We start from the raw sequence: 10593 nt of genomic DNA on the forward strand, positions 1-10593 counted from the left end.
GTGCACGCGCCCTATAGCAAAAACCTCTCAAAAAAATAAATAAATAAATAAATAAATAAATAAATAAATAAATAAATAAATAAATAAATAAATAAATAAATAAATAAATATAGCAAAAACCTCTCAAAAAAATAAATAAATAAATAAATAAATAAATAAATAAATAAATAAAGTTTTTTAAAAGATAGTTATAGCTACAATAATTTGCTGAATACACGATATAAAATTATATAAATCCTGATATCAAAAACATAAAATGGGATGAAGAAAAGTATTGAGTGTTTTTTTAAGTTTATATTCCATAAGTAAGACAGACAGAGAGGGAGGGATAAAGAGAGAGAGAGAGAGACAGCTCCTCCAACAGGGTCCTAACACCACAAGCCACTGCTGACCTTCAGCCAGATCTAAATTACAAGCAAGCATATACCTGGCATACTCAGAAAACCCTCCAGACTTGAACTGAGAATCTTCTCATGTGGGACTGTCTTGCAGAGTATTATGTTTTACATTGTGTTGAGTTTATAGTTCGATAAAAGTTAGGTTGTTATCACCTTAAAATAACCTGTAATAACTATATGATGTCTTATGTAAGGTTCACTGTAACTACAAAGCAAAAACCTATAATAAGTACATAAGAGATTAAAAAAGGGAACCAGCAGTTGGCATAATGGCTATGTCGCTGGACTCCCATGTAGTGGACCGCGGTTCACGTCCTGGACCCAGTGGCTTAAAACTCATGCCTGGCACGTGTGTGTGCATGCCCAAGATCTCAAGAGGAGCACGGAGGAGAAGGGATTGCGGCATGGCCATCCCCCCTCGGGGGATGGCCAACAAAATAGACGTTAAGACCAATACCCAGCAGTTGTAAATACATATGCACCCAATATCGAAGCACCTAAATTTATAAACCAAGTATTAAGAGATTTGAAGAGAATGAGGGACCAGCAGGTACTGTGGTGCTTGAGGCACTGGACACTCCCACATGACTGACCACAGTTCGAGTCCTGGATCTGATAGCTTGCTTTCTTACTTTCCCTCTGTGTGTCTGTGTGTGTGTGTGTGTGTGTGTGTGTGGTCAAATTAAAATAAATGAATAAGTAAAAGTTTAAAAAAATTTGAAGAGAATGATAAACCAATAAAATAGTGGGAAATCCAATATCCCACTTTGGACAATGAATAGATGACCCAGGCAGATAATCAATTAAATGCTGGGCTTGAACAGAACTATAAACCAAATGGACCTAACAGACATAAAGAACAGTCCATTTAGCAGTAGCAAAATACAAATTCTTCTCAAGCATACATAAACCAGTCTATAGACTACATCATGTATTAGGTCACAAGGTCAGTATTAACAAATTTAAGGAGACTGAAATCATAACAAGTATCTTTTCCAATCACAATGGTTTGAAACTAGAAGTCAGTAACAAACTATCAAAAAATGCACAAATACATGAAAATTAAACAGCATGCTACTGAACAATCAATGGACAAATGAAGAAATTAAAAGGAAAATGTTTAAGTGTCATGGGACAAATGGGTATTAACACACAAAATACCAAAACTTAGGGGATTCAACAAAAGCATCCCCAGGAGGAAAATTTATAGTAATAAACATATTTTTAAAAATCTCAAACAACCTAATGTTGTATCTCAAGAAACTCAAAGAACAAACTAAACCCAAAGTCAATAGGAGAAAAATGATAAAAATCAGAGCAAATAAATGAAATAATGACAAGAAAAATAACAGAAGTAAGTTAAGGACTAGGGTTTTTTTTGTTTTGTTTTGTTTTGTTTTTTTGAAAAGACAGACAAGGAGGTTAGCAAAACCACTGCTCAGCATGAAAGCTTCCTCACAATTCCAGATGGATTACCATCAAACTTCACTTCTTTAACAAAAGAAGACTTTGTTAACTTTAATAAAATTCTAGAGAATGGTAAGATACATGAGAAAGTGCTTTACAAAAACTTATGATAGACAACTCAGATGATGAACAGATCTGGCAACGACTGAAACTGCAAAATGAATGAGCTTTACAGTACTTCCAGAACACAGAGAGCGAAGCAGTGAAAGATGTCATTAGTCTCTGTGAAAGTGAGAAACGGGAGTGAAGGAAGATGGCTCTGAGGTGGGGGGGGTCAATGCCTAAGAAGACCTAGAACAAGATATGGGGGAGAAGAAGTGTCAGATATGGGAAAAGATGATCCTAAAGGGGATGAGAGAGCACAGAACACAAGCAAGTTTGATTTGAGAAAAAGTCTGGTTGTTAATAATGAGGTTGGATTCTGATCTTGACTTTTATATCAGCAAATTGGAACCACAGAGTAAGGTGCAGAAAAAGATGCCTTGGAAATCAAGAGAGAAGTCCTTCATAAATGATAAGTTCTTCAAAGTATATGAATCACAGACTTGTTTAGAAAATGTAGAAAAAGAAGAGAACAAAAAGATGAAGCGCAAGTAACTTTTTTTTTTTTTTTCAGAAGACGTTAATTCTGATGAAGATGAAGGAGCACTGTTTGGAAGTCAAAAACTTAAGTTGGGGGGAACCAACAGCGTAATGGCTATGTCGCTGGACTCCACGTAGTCAACCACGGTTCGCATCCTGGACCCAGTGGCTTAAAACTCACGCTGGGCGCGTGTGCGTGCATGCCCAAGATCCCGAGAGGAGAATGGAGGAGAAGGGATTGCGGCGTGACCATACCCCCTGGGGGGTGATTTCTCGCTTTCTGTCTCTCTGTCTGTCTCTGTCTGTCTGGCGAGCACACACGCCCTATAGCGAAAACCTCTCCAAAAAAGAAAAAAAAAAAAAAAACTTAAGTTGGGTAAAAGTTTCAGGAACCTGAAGTAGATTTCAGATCAAAGATTTCTTTGAGGGGCTGACAGGTAGCATGGTGGTTAAGGGCGCTGAACTCCCACGTGGCTGACCACACTTGGGTCCCGGACCTGGCAGTTTGCTTTCTCACTTTCCCTCTCTCTCTCCCTCTCTCTCTCTCTCTCTCTCATTCTGTCCCTCTCTGGTCAAATTTAATTGAATTAATTAAGTGAAACAAAATAATTATCTCTAAAAAGATATCTTTGATTCCGTTGAAAGTAATGAAGACGAAGCGATGAAGCAAGTGTGCATGATAGTGAGCTGGGTTCAAACCAAGGAGAGAAAGAAATTGCTAAGGAAACAGCAGTAGAAGGCACTTCTGACATAGGTGAAGATAATAACTTTGAAGAAAGTGAAGACAGTAAATAACAGAAAAAATTTGAAAAAAGTGACCTCTGCTTTACCAGATGATGAGAAGACTGAAGATACAGATGTTTTAAATGTAAATAAAAGTTCTGGCAAAGTTAAATCTTTTGAAAAAAGATTTAAAAAATTAATAAAAAATTGCATTTTTAGAGAAAGAGTTGTTGGGAAAAAAAGCCTTGGCAACTCCAAGGGGAAGTGACAACTTAGAAATGGCCAGAGAACAGCCTCCTGGAGGAGTCTCTGAATTGAAACCATGCCATCCTGATGGCTCCTGTAATCACAGAGGCAACCCTCCATCTGGAAGATATCATTAAACAGAAGATCAGAGATCAGGCTTGGGATGTTGTAGTATGTAAAGAAAAAGCTAAAACCTATGAATATAAAAAGTATTTGATGCTAGACCATGAGAAAAGTAAATTGAGCCTGGCTGAAATTTATAAACAGGAATACATAAAACTGAATCAGCAAAAAACAAAGGAGGGGTTCCAGCAGATGGCATAGTTAAGGTGCTGGACTCCCACATGGCTGACCATGGTTCAAGTCCCTGACCTGGCAGCTTGCTCCTCACTACCCCTCCCTCACCATCTACCTTCCCCCAGTGAGTGCATGTGCCCTATAGCAAATTAAATAATAATAATAATTAATTAATTAATTTAATTTAAATTTTTTAAAAGGGAGGAAGAAAATCCAGAGCATGTAGAAATTTGAAAGATGATAGATTCTCTCTTCCTAAAATTGGATGGTCTTACAAACTTCTGGTTCATCCTCAAGCTACTTGTACTAGAGATAAAAGTTGTGTCAAACTGTTGGCCATCACCATGGAAGAAGTGACCGCTGTATTTATGACATGTGTCTCTTGGCCCCAGAGGAAATCAAGAGAAAAAATTAAGTTGGAGATATAAAAACAGCTACTGAGAAAACAGCTACAGACAAGAAATGAATCACATTTACTAATTTGTATATGTTGAACTATCCTTGCATCCCTGGGATAAGTATTACTTGGTAATGGAATATAATCTTTTAAATGTGTTATTGTATTTGGCTTGCCAGCATTATTGAGGATTTTGCATCTATATTCATCAAGGATATTGGTCTGTAATTTTCTTTTTTGTAGTTGTTGTATCCTTGTCTGACTTTGGTTATCAGGAGAGTGATTAGTGAAAGGAGTTTGGAAGAATTCCCTTCCCTTGAATTTTTTGAAATAGTTTAGAGACAATTCATGTTAGTTCTTCCTTAAAGCTTTCTAGAATTTAGCAGTGAAGTTATTTGGTCATAGGCCTTTCTTTGTGAGTAGAATTTTAATTAACGATTCCAATCCTTACTTATTGTTTGTCTGTTGAGGTTTTCTACTCCTTCCTGGCTCAGTTTTGGTAGGTTATAAGTGTCTAGGAATTTATCCATTTTCTTGAGGTTTTCTATTTGTTAGCACAGAGTTGTTCAAAAGAGTCGCTAAGATTATTTACATTTCTGATATATCAGTTATAATGTTTCCTTTTTTGTCTCTAATTGTATTTATCTGAGCCTTTTTTCCCTTAATTATTCTAGCTAATGGGTTGATAATTTTATTTATCTTTTTTTAAAAAAATTTATTCCATAGATTTTTTAATTTTTTGGTATTAGTTTCATATATTTCTGCTCTGGTCTTTAATATTTATTTCCTTCTTCTATTAACTTAGGTTTGGTTTGTTCTTGCTTTTTTATCTCCCTGGGGTACACTGTATGATTGTTCCCATTTTTTAAAATTTGTCAAGATTTGTTTTGTGACCTATCATATGGTCTATAATGGAGAACATTCCACATGCTGATGAGAATATGTATTCTGTAGCCACTGACTAAAATGTTCTATAAATGTCTGTTAACTCCATCAGATCTATGGTTCAGGTTAAGACTGATGTTTCTTTGGGACCAGCAGTTAGCATAATGGCTATGTCGCTGGATTCCCATGTAGTCGACCTTGGCTTAAAACTCACCCCGGGCGCATATGTGTGCGTGCCCAAGATCCCGAGAGGAGAATGGAGGAGAAGGGATTGCGGCGTGGCCATCCCGTCTGGAGGGTGATTTCTCGCTTTCTGTCTCTCTGTCTCTCTCTGTCTGGTGAGCAGCACGCGCCCTATAGCAAAAACCTCTTAGAAAAGAAAAAAAAAGACTGATGTTTCTTTGTTGATTTTTCTACGTAGATGATCTTGTTCGATGCTGACAGAGTGTTAAAGTCCCAAAAAAGCACTGTACTGGAATCTACCTCACCCTTTAGATCTAATAATAACTGCTTTATGTATGTGGATACTCCAGTATTGAGTGCATGTATAGTTACATTATATTTTATTGAACTGATTCTTGTATCAATACATAATAACCTCTTTTGTCTCTCTTTAGAATTTTTTACTTAAATTCGATTTTATTAGATATAAGTGGAGCTAGTCTTGCATGTTCTTTCTTTAGTTTCCACTTACATGGAACATCTTTTTCCATCTATTTTCTTTCAGTCTTTGTATATCCTTACTGGTGAAGTTACGTTTCTTATAGGCAGCACATCCTTGGGTCTTATTTTTATATTTTTTAATCAATTCAATCAGTCTATATCTTTGAATCTGGAAGTTTAATCCATTTACACTCAAGGTTATTACTGATAGGTAAGGACTTACTCCGTAATTTTGCTAATAATTTTCTGGTTGTTTTGTGCTTTCTTTGTTCCTTTTTCCTCTTTTATTGTTTATCTTTGTAGTTTGGTGCTTTTCTCTAACGTTAAAGTTCGATTCTATTCTCTTTCTCATTTGTGTACTACCTTAACAGTTAACAGTGATTTTTTTTTTTATCTTTCCACATTTTCATGAATTTTTTTTTATCTTTCCACATTTTTATTTTTTAAGAGATTTTTTCCATAGGGCAGCACGCATTTGCCAGAGAGAGAGAGACAGACAGAAACAATAAGGAAAATGGGGGGAGGGGTTGGTGGCCATGACACAATCCCTTCTCCATTCTTCTCCTGGGGTTTTGGGCACACATACACATGCACCTGGCATGATTTTCAAGCTACCAGGTTCAACCTTGAACCACGGTTAGCTATGTGGGAGTCCAGTGATATAATCGCTACATCACCTGCTGGCCCCAGTAGTTACCATTCCTTAGTTTCCAGATGTAGGACTCTCTTAAGTACTTCTTGTATGATGCCACTATAGTGAAAATAACTGCCCTCAGTTTTTTACCTGTCTGAGACAGACATTACAATTCCTTCATTTCTGGAGGATAGTTTGGCTGAGCATAATATTCTTAGCTAGCAGGGGTTTTTTGATTTGGTTTTTTGGTTTTGGTTTTCATTTCAATACTTTGAATGTATCATCCCATTCTCTTTTGGTCCGTAAGGCTTCTACTGAGAAATCTGCTTTTAGCCAAATGGAGATTCTCTTATATGTAACCTGATACTTGTATTTACTGTTTTTAGAGTTCTACCTTGGCTTTTCACAGATTGATAATACACCTTCGAAAAGAATCTTTGGGGTTGGGACCAGCAGTTAGCGTAATAGCTATGTCACTGGACTCCCACGTAGTTGACTGCGGTTCGAGTCCCAGACCCAGTGGCTTAAACTCATGCTAGGCGCGTGTGCATGCGTGCCCAAGATCCTGAGAGAAGAATGGAGAAGGGATTACGGCATGGCCATCCCCCCTGGGGTGGGCGGGGGAGGGATTTCTCACTTCCTGTCTTTCCGTCTCTTTCTGGCAAGCGCACACACCCTATAGCAAAAACCTCTCCAAAAAAAAAAATAATCTTTTGGGTTGAATCTATTTAGGTACCTTTGAGCTTTCTGAATCTCTATGTGCATATTTCTCCCAAGACTTGAGAAGTTTTCTGCTATTATCTGTGGACGTTTTTCTATGTCTTTTCCTGTCTTTTCTTCTGAAACTCCCAATACAAATATCTATTAGCTTAATTGTGTCCTATAGGTCTCTTAGGCTTTCTTCATTCCTGTTTGTCCTTCTCTTTCTTTTCTTTGTTTCTGTGTAATTTCAAAAGACCTGTCTTCGGGACCAGCAGTTAGCGTAATGGCTATGTGGCTGGACTCCCATGTAGTCGACTACGGTTCGTGTCCCGGACCCGGTGGCTTAAAACTCACACCGGGTGTGTGTGCGTGCGTGCCCAAGATCCCGAGAGGAAAATGGAGGAGAAGGGATTGCAGTGTGGCCATCCCCCCTGGGGGATGATTTCTCACTTTCTATCTCTCTGTCTCTCTCTGTCTTTCTGGCGAGCGCACGTGCCCTATGGCAAAAACCTCTCAAAAAAAAAAAAAAAAAAGACCTGTCTTCACATTCATAAATGATTTTTTTTTGCTTGATCAATTCTACTGTGGAAACAATTGATCAATTCTGTCCATTATATTTTTTATTTCTTCCACTGAATTCTTCAGCTCCAATATTTGTTTTTGGTTCTTTTTCATGATATCCCTGTTGAATTTCTCATTCAGAATTTCATTTTTTTATTCCTGATTTCATTATCTATCTGTATTCTCTTGTATTTCCCTGAGTCTCCTTATAACTGTTAGTTTCACATTCTTTTTCAGGCATTTCATAGATTTCCTTCTCCTTGGGATTTGTTGTGGGAGAAAAAGTGTGCTCCTTTGGGATGTCATGTTACCTTGTTCTTTCATGTTTATGTTCTTACATTAATATTTGTGTATCTGATAAAATTACTTGTAACAATTTTATAGAATGGCTTTAATGCAGAAATATTTTCTCCTGTAGGTAAGTCCTAGGATGTAAGTTAAGTAGGGAGTCTTGTCTTTGGTTCTAGGTATGCACAGTGGTGTAGTGTCTGTGTAGGTTCTTTAGCTGTTTTCACTGTCAGTAAGACCTACAAGTATTTAAGTGGTTTAGGCTGCAAGAGTTTGAAGGAATGGCCCATTGGTTGGCACTCACTTTTCTTAAATGCAAGGTATACTCATGAGTGGGCATGATTATTCCAGCACTTATAGGTGTGGTGCAACACAGGAGATAGGTCTGGAGACAGTTTTTATAGACTTTAGATAAATGTGGCTATTTCCACAGCTCCCAGCACAGCACATGGCTATGAACTGGGGTTACTTGTTCATCTGGTACTACAGGACATGGTGCAGGGAAGTGAGTCATGAGGCTATTCAAAGCAGCTAGTGGCTATGGACAGAGTCACTTGTCTTACTGCTATAAGGGACACTCTGGTGACTCTCGGCACAGGCAGCTGTGGGCAGCGGTGCACACCCAGCAGCTCCTATGAGATACAGGAAGGTGGGGCTGTTCAGTGCAGCATGGCCACAGGTAAACTTTTTTACCTCACTGTTCCTGTGGAACAGAGAAGGCAGGGCCTCTCTGGCAACTCAGCTGTTGGTGGGGGGGTCACTGTCTCTGTAGTTATACAGGTATGGGTAGATTTACTCTCCTGGTTACTTTCATGAGATACAGGGAAGACAGGGAACCTCCAAAGAATGGTTGTGAGGGTAGTGGCTTTTCTAACTACTCTGATAAGACACAGAGAGTTGGGACCCTTTCTACCTGCTCTTCTATGGGGTTTTCTCTCCTGGATGCTCTCACAGAACATGACAGGTAGGGGATGGGCCTCTCTAGCAGCTGGGTTATGAGGATCTCTCATCTGACAGTCCCACACAGTCTGGTGGGGGAGGGGGACAGGAGGAGGATCAAGTCCACTCCTGCAGGTCACTATGGGCAAGACTGCTCTTCCAGCTGCTTCTATAGGAGGAAGGAGACAGCTGCTTCTATAGGAGGAAGGAGAATGTGATCACAAGATGGCAGTTTTAGCATGAATGGGGGAGGTACAATGCAGCCTGGACTCCTCCTCGAGGACAATTCAGCAGTGAGGACCCCTTGGTTACACTCGACTCAGGTCTTGTGAATGCTGCAGAACTGCCCTGTAGTAAAGACTTCAGGCATCCAAGGTATTAACTGAGGCTGATAAGGGTCTCTCACTTATCCTCTTCCCATGATAAAAGTCCTTTTTGGGGGACCAGCAGTTAGAGTAATGGCTATGTCGCTGGACTCCCATGTAGTCGACCATGGTTTGCATCCTGAACCCGGTGGCTTAAAACTCACACCAGGCGCGTGTGCGTGCGTGCCCAAGATCCCGAGAGGAGAATGGAGGAGAAGGGATTGCGGTATGGCCATCACCCCTGGGGGGTGATTTCTCGCTTTCTGTCTCTGTCTCTCTCTGTCTGTCTGGCGAACGCACGCGCCCTATAGCAAAAGCCTCTTTTTAAAAAAGTCCTTTTGGTTCTAACCTGATCCTAAGTAGGAAGACAGGGTGGCAAATAAGAACGCTTTCTAGTCCCTACTACAAAGCTATCCTGAGTCCCCATGCTCCACAGCATCTCCACCATGTCTCCAGTACACTCTAGTGCCTCCTTCAAATACTCTGAGTATCAGCTGCTAATACTCTGCTTTGGTCCTTTTTTGTGGGGAAGGTAGCACATTAAGCACCGCTAGTTAGTTATCTCACCATAAATTTGCCAAAACAATAAAATTATAATCAGAAGACATTACAACTGATGCCAGAGAAAAGCTAAACATCATAACTGACTGCTATGAACAATTATATACAAGCTGGATAACCTAGAAGAAATGGATAAATTTTTAGAAACATACAACCTACTAAGACTGCATTATTAAAAAAAATTTTGGAGCCAGCAGGTGGCATGGTGGTTAAGCGCACTGGACTCTCACATGGCCAACCACGGTTTGAGTCCCAGACCTGGGGGCTTAGTTTCTTACTTTCTCTCTCTCTCTCTCTCGCTCTGTCTCTCTCTGCTACACATTTTAAATAAATCAATTAATTTAATAAAATACTTCTTTTTTTTTTTTGTGAGAGGTTTTTGCTATAGTGTGCATGCCCTCACCAGAAAGACAGAGAGAGACAAGAGACAGAAAGTGAGATATCACCCCCCCAACCCCAGGGAGGATGGCCACGCTGCAATCCCTTCTCCTCGCTTCTCCTCTTGGGATCTTGGGCACGCATGCACATGTGCCCAGCGTGAGTTTAAGCCACCGGGTCTCGGACTCCAACTGCAGTCAACTACATGGGAGTCCAGAACATAGCCATTACACCAATTGCTGATCCCATTAAATAATTCTTTTAAAAAAATTTTTTAACCTGAATATGCCAATAATTAGTAAGGAAACTGAATCAGTAATAAAAAGTTATTCATCAAAATCAAAGATCTGATATCTTCACTACTGAATTCTATCAACATTTAAAGAAGAATTAATGCCAATCCTTCTCAAACTTATTCAGAAATATGAAAAGAAGGAGTACTTCCAAACTCATTTCATAAGACTACTCTAATACAAAGACAGACAAAGAAATCATAAGAAAAGAAAA

The 10593-nt window shown here is 39.1% G+C and overlaps 1 pseudogene; it reads left to right on the forward strand.

Annotated features, from left to right (window-relative positions):
- LOC102474861 (U3 small nucleolar ribonucleoprotein MPP10-like) overlaps positions 1-4179 on the forward strand; it is a 7725-nt pseudogene extending 3546 nt beyond the window's left edge.
- Positions 4180-10593: the final 6414 nt, after the last annotated feature.

Source organism: Tupaia chinensis, unplaced genomic scaffold (genome assembly GCF_000334495.1).
Source record: "Tupaia chinensis unplaced genomic scaffold, TupChi_1.0 Scaffold000539_1, whole genome shotgun sequence".
Lineage (NCBI taxonomy): Eukaryota > Metazoa > Chordata > Mammalia > Scandentia > Tupaiidae > Tupaia > Tupaia belangeri.